Source organism: Choloepus didactylus, chromosome 25, assembly GCF_015220235.1.
Source record: "Choloepus didactylus isolate mChoDid1 chromosome 25, mChoDid1.pri, whole genome shotgun sequence".
NCBI classification, from domain to species: Eukaryota; Metazoa; Chordata; class Mammalia; order Pilosa; family Megalonychidae; genus Choloepus; species Choloepus didactylus.
The window spans coordinates 4,122,256-4,128,274 of record NC_051331.1 but is presented as its reverse complement, the minus strand read 5'-3'; positions in this window follow the sequence as shown (position 1 = coordinate 4,128,274).

Below are 6,019 nucleotides of genomic sequence, written 5' to 3'. Positions count from 1 at the left end.
ACACCTTTAGTTACTAGTTACTTCTGTGCATTATGCAACCACTTATGCTGAAAGTGATCCCGTGGAAGGAAAGGAAAAGATGGGCAACTCATAGCTCCTTTCCCTCCATCGTTACTCATCAGTGAGCCAAAGGTAGAAGAATGTTTATAGAATGTGTACAGTGTAGCAAGAGGTACGGTTAAATTTTTTGCAGTATTTCCACCATTCTGGTAAGAAAGAAATGCATATACATGTGTGAGCAATGAAAAATGAATTATGTAATTTTAGTGAGTGCTTATGAAAGTTTAATACTCTTATATTTGCATTTAAAACTAGCATTGCCCAACATAAGGATGGATGGTAAAAATCCATGCTAATAATTTAATTTTTTAATTTTTCTTTATTTAGAAAGAAATTATATAGCAAACAAAAAGTTGTGAGAGAGACTGAAGAATATATGAAATAGCTTTATATTTTATTATCTTTAATGGCATTTTTCTCCTGCTTTTTTACAGGGTGTCTCATATTTTTTATTTTAAACTGGGTTCTGCAAATTGTGTAGCCAGCCCTGCCTCCCTGCCTCAGTGATTGGTTCAAAATGGGCATATGATTTATTCCAGGCTAAGGAGACTGAGTCCATGGTTGCTTTTTTTTCTGGAGCAGGGAATCATAGAAGCCCTCCCTCCATGTAAGCTGAGAGTATATATATCAGAAGCTGCTGGTGATCATTTGCTGACTGAATATGAAGACAACACAAAGGCCAGCTAAGTCCAGAGATGGAAAAAGTTTCCTGATAGCATCATCTGAGCACCTGAGACCAGCCAGGCCTAACCATAACATGTTCCCTTTTTGCTCAAAACAGTTGGGATCAAGTTTCTATTATTTACACCAAAACATTCCTGCTATTATAATCCCCTTGCCCAAAGGTCTTTGCTCTGTCCCTGCCCCCTTTGCCTATGTAATAAAGGTGGCCCTGAGGATTTTGGCATTCACATCAGACCCCTTTTTCCAGTATGCAAACCGCAAACCCAACATATTCTGGCCACCCCAATTTTCTCCTGGCTAAATCTTGTTATCTGTGCCTTACTTTCACAACCCTCTTCTCCACCTAGAAACCCTATATCCACATAGATACAGACCCTATATCCACATCCCGTGCTTGAGTGCCCAGCTGGAATTTTCTTTGTCCAGAAAGACATCCCTGTTTCTTCTCTAAACCATATTCTTCCTCTCCATTGCGTTAGTATTTTTTACAAATAAACACTTGGTGTTATAATAACTGTCTGTCTCCATCACTAATGTAGATATGCTTCAAACATATCTATTTTCAAATTCTTTACAGTGCCCAGCACAGGTACCAGTACATACTTGCTGCTCAATAAACATTAGTTGAATTGAATTCAAATTGAAGGCAAAGAACATCAGAGAAGAAAATTCAAACTACTCAAGAAGGCAGGAAGAAGAATAAGAAGGCTTGATGAGCTGTGTTGGACCTCATAAGCAGACTGTTTTATGTCATTCTTAATTTAATGGTTCTCTTGGCTGTGGCAGTACAACATAAATGACATTAAAGTGTCCTGTTATACATTCCCGCTTATAAGCCAAGCTTGAAATGGATTTAAGCTGTTCCACATCCTGCCCACTTACTCCATCTTGCCTAACTTTTACTCACAGATTCCCCCCAGTTTGTCCCCAAGGAGACAAACTCTACAAACCTCTGTTCTGAGTTTTTAAGTCACAATTATCCATTTCTTGGATACAGAAAGTCTCATATTGTACTCTAAAGGGTTTCATGTTTAACAGAACCACAAAATCAATGACAGCAAAGTCATACCCTTTCATTTTCTTTTCTCTTTCCCTCTCCTTTACTTCTGGAACATAGAAATCATCCAGTAAACACTAGTCAAAGTTTTGTCCTTGGACAAAGAAATGCAGAAATCTGCAGGCTTTTAAGAGATTTGTGTATAGTGATCCTGGGTGGGTTGAGGAATGTGGCTGGGGCACTGACAGCATCTGCTAAGCATCCTGAAATGTGGACATGACATACTGCTACCATGACAATATTTATCTATTGTGCATCTCCTATGTGCTAGGTTTGGTGCTAGATGTCAAAGATACAATGTTGAAATTAACAGAATAATATCTCTACTCTAATGGAGGTTTCAGATTACTGGAAAGATACATATAAACTAAAAATTTAAACAAATATAACACATTTTATCAAGTTCAGGGTGTAATACATCTGTGTAATGATGATTTGAGATTCAAGAAAGGCTTCTTGTCAGCAGTGAGGTTTGAAATGAAGCCTGAAAGATAAATGTGTACTAGTAGACACTTTGAAGATTTTTAAAAAAATAGAAATGTAGCAGAAGGGCAGTGGCAGGAAGTAAGGCTAGAAAAGCAAGCAGGGGCCAGATTTAGGGTCTTATGAGTTATGTTTAAAATTGTAGCCTTTATCATAAGAGCAATGAAAAGCCATGGAAGGGTTTTAATAAGGGATACTGTGGCAAGAAAAACAATTTATATTTTGATAAAAGTACTCTGCCTGAATTGTAGAATTGGCTTGGAGAAGTACTTGAGTGAGAGTTGCTGTTCCCTTTAGCATCCATGAGTAATTTTGGTAGCTGATATTAGACTGTCATAGAGTTAGGAAGTATATGAGCTGAGATATAATGGATAGGACTTGGTGATGATTAGATATGGGAGAAGGAGTGTCTCCTTCAGCTTACACTTCTGAGGTTAGCTCACTGGAGCCCCATAAAGTACCCAGACCATAAAACATTCCATTCCCCCTACCACCATCACCACCACCACACACACACACACTTGAGTTAGGTAAGAGAAAATTATTTCAGTTTGGACATGCCTTTGAGTCATCAAAGTAGGGATGTTGAGTGAGCATTTGTGAGTTTAGCAGCTCATAGGAGGGTCTGGCTAGGAGATATAGATCTTGCATATTCACATTTAATTGACAACTAAAGCCCTAGCCATACTTGAGATTGCCTCAGAAGAGATCTTTGAAGAACTTGATTGCCCAGAACATAAACCTAACATATAGCTGTAAATCAGTTTCTCCTTTGAATGTTTATGTAAATATTTTTGAGTTATTTCTATATGTAACTTGGAATGACAGTGGTTTGGGGGCTCTGTCTTTTGTTTTCTTTTTCACATTGGTTTGATTTTGCAATCTCTTAGAGATAATTTTGTTTTTCTCTCTGACATAATTTCCACCCAAACACACACAACACACACAAGCAAGTCTCACACATTTTAAAGATCTGTGATAAGGATTAAGATTAACATAGCCCAAATTATTATAATTTAAAAAAATTCTTCTGACAGTGCTTTCAGGTAACTCTCTTCAGCCCTAAAATGTTTAAATGTGAGTTAATTACCTAGTGAGCCATATGGCAAATAACATTAAATGGAATGAAGGCACAGAGTTGTCAATAGAAAAAAACCCAGAAACAAAAAGACTGCTTACTTTAGGTAAATAAAGTGAAAAGTGAAGAGAGAAAAAAACCTCTTTTGAAAGGTGTGTAAAAAAAACAAAACAAAACAGAACAGAACATATATATCAAATGAATGGTCTGTGTCTTACCCCCTCATAGTACAGGGGAGAAAATAAATATAACTGGCATTTGGTGATTTTCCCAAAGGCACAGAGAGTCAATAAAGAACAGAGGCAGGGTTTGTATCAGCCTGGCTCTTGAGGAGACCAGGGGTCTCTTAGTGACTCCCCCCACCTTTTTTCTCTTTTTACTTTTAACTTGCCTTTGAGTTCCTCTACTAAAATGACTCTCTACTATCATGTAGATTAACTGAAGGGTCCTTGTTCTTGTCGGAAATAAAGCGGTACCTGTAAGGGAATAAACGCTCTCTCGGTTCTGGAGGAGAAAAGAATTTATTTACGATCTTGCAAGATGGGGCGTCCAGCCAAACATGCGGAAGGCTGGCGCACCAGAGGAAGAGAATGGCGATCTTTAAATCTCCCACTCCTAATTCGCAAGTCCCTCCCCTGTTTCCCCATTGACTGGGTACTACAGAGGTTACAGCCTATCCGAGAACACTAACTAATTCATCTTTTGAGATTTTAATTTGTACAGCCAATCCCAGAGAGCCAACTAGCTCATTATTGAGATTTTGAACTGATTAGCCAATCCCCCCTCAAATTTTTATTTTATTTTATTTTATTTTTTGCTGGGAGTTCCCACCTCTGATACTACCTCATGTCTCTTTACATCAGGCAGATTCTCTCTTCTCTCTGTCTGGGGCTTGTTTAAACTGGTTTTGCCTCCATTTCCCTTATTCCATGCTGTCTCTATGTGAAAATGAAACTTATTCCTTTCTTACAGATTCCCTCCTCTTTCTTTTTTAAACACTTTTAGTTTTCACATTTTAGATCCTCAAATTTGCTAAGGGCTTTTTCACATTCCTCATCATACGGATCTTTCTTATTTTTGATTCTAGTGGTTTTGATGGGTTTTTGAACTAGCCTTTGAGCACACGGGATTATGTAGCAACCAGCTGTTATAAACATTTTGGCTGGAATGATAAGGAAAATTAAAATAGATGTTGCAATTCCTTTCCATTTCTCGAACCAATTTTCCAACCATTCTATGAGTGGGTTGTTAATGCTAGAATTCTTTTCTAGTTTCTGAAATAAGGCTGTTAAGCCTGGTAGGGCTTTGGTGATAGTTCCATTAGGCGCGGTATTATAGGGGATGAATGTGCGACAATTTCCCCCAACTATAGCACAGATGCCTCCTTTTTCAGCTAGCATCATGTCTAGGGCCATTCTGTTTTCCCATGCCATTCGGCTAGTGGCATCTAACTGTTCTGCTATTTCTTTAATGACATCCCTGGTATAGTTGATAAATTTTAGCTGATGATTGACATTTTTATTGATGGTGACCCACCAGAATAAGGATGATTTAAATTCTGCAGCTACTTGATTTTTAGCTTTAAACTCATTAGGAACTTTCTGGGGAACCCCTATACTATCTACAAACATTTTTTTATTGAAGGAACTAGGTACACTTTGTACATTTTTCTTTTCTCCTTTGCCTTGGGTTGGTACTTTTTTATTACTTTCAAATGCCAGGGTAAATGAGATAGCCAATTGAACCAGAGCGCAGGTTCCTCCCCACCTTTCAGGTAGTGTTGGCCAGAGGATGCCCTTCCCACAGCACCACCAGAGGTCTGCTCGGGGTATAGTTAGGCTGGAGAAGTTGCCAGTACTATCCTTGCTCACATTCCACACCTGTGTACACAGAGCCATGGTACCAAGATCCTGGAGCCCTTCTTCCCATCTGGAGAGACAGGCAGAGTGGTTTCCAGGACCAAGGTGAGACGCTGGTATGGCTTTGACACTTCCCTTCTGGACTGGAGGGAAAAGGGAGGACAACGTACTACAACTTTCACCAGGAGTAGCATTTTGAAAGAGGAGTGTTATACATTTAAACTCCCTTTCATGCTTTTTCATCCCCAAGGGGAAGGGCATAATCTGAACAGTGGGTTGTTTGGTTGTACAAGCATAACAGTCACTTCTGTTTAGACTCTGGATGGTATGTTTGCCCCATTCTACCCAGGCATTTGTATTTCCATAACCTGTCTCTATTTCTGTGGTTTGCTTTAAGTCTTTGGCCTTAAGTGTTCTAATGACCTTGGGGTCAATTTGAACTGGAGAGTTAAATTCCAGCCAAGTTTCCCTTAATGGTTTTTCCTCCAACCTGGGTAAGACCCATCCCTCATACTGTGTGGTCCACCAAGCAGTGTTCCAAGAATAACAGGGGTTAGGTGTCTCATAAGTTATACTCTCAAATGTTCGCCCCCCCAACAATCTTGCTTTCTATTTGAACAGTCTGCTTACATAAATGCTTATATTCCTCACTCAGTTGTTGCTGACGTTTTAGATTTTTACAGCTCATTACTTGACAAACATCAAATTGTACAGTTTGAGACTTTAAGCCTTTGACTACACTTATAACCAGCTTAGCAGAACCTGTTACTCCTTGAATATAGAACATTATGATCAGTA